The 713-nt window shown below is 28.1% G+C and overlaps 1 protein-coding gene across 1 annotated transcript in view; it reads right to left on the reverse strand.

The window, feature by feature from the left end:
• Positions 1 to 713, reverse strand: part of LOC107568210 (gephyrin-like) — an 83,686-nt gene that overhangs the window by 3,263 nt on the left and 79,710 nt on the right. The gene's annotated exons all lie outside the window — the stretch shown is intronic.

Raw genomic sequence — 713 nt, forward strand, 5'->3', positions numbered from 1 at the left:
TAATAAAAACTAAAATGACAGTTTCACACAAAGACTAGACTAAAACTAAAATTAAAACAGGCCGCCAAAAACAACACGACTCATTACTCAAGTCAAATGGTTTGAACAAAAATGCCTTTGTTTGAACAATTTAAAATTAAATGTAAACCTAAAAACAATACTAACTATGCAATTGTTTGACATGTGCAATGTTTTTCAGTATTTTTTCCTTTCTTCCTTTTTCCTTTCTGTATATGCCTGACATGTTTGGTTATATGTACTCCTGTTGGTACAATATGCTTGGATTTAAAACAAAAAGCAAAGCAAAGCAAAACAAAACAAAACAAAACAAAGAAAAGAAAAGAAAAGAAAAGAAAGCAAAGCAAAGCAAAGCAAAACAAAACAAAACAAAACAAAGAAAAGAAAAGAAAAGAAAAGAAAGCAAAGCAAAGCAAAGCAAAACAAAACAAAACAAAACAAAGAAAAGAAAAGAAAAGAAAAGAAAGCAAAGCAAAGCAAAGCAAAACAAAACAAAACAAAACAAAGAAAAGAAAAGAAAAGAAAAGAAAGCAAAGCAAAGCAAAGCAAAACAAAACAAAACAAAACAAAGAAAAGCAAAGCAAAGCAAAAGAAAAGAAAAGAAAAGAAAAGAAAAGAAAGCAAAGCAAAGTAAAGCAAAAGAAAAGAAAAGAAAGCAAAGCAAAGCAAAGTAAAGCAAAAGAAAAGAAAAGAAA

This window comes from Sinocyclocheilus grahami, unplaced genomic scaffold (assembly GCF_001515645.1).
Source record: "Sinocyclocheilus grahami isolate Dianchi unplaced genomic scaffold, SAMN03320097.WGS_v1.1 scaffold1225.1, whole genome shotgun sequence".
Classification (NCBI taxonomy): domain Eukaryota; kingdom Metazoa; phylum Chordata; class Actinopteri; order Cypriniformes; family Cyprinidae; genus Sinocyclocheilus; species Sinocyclocheilus grahami.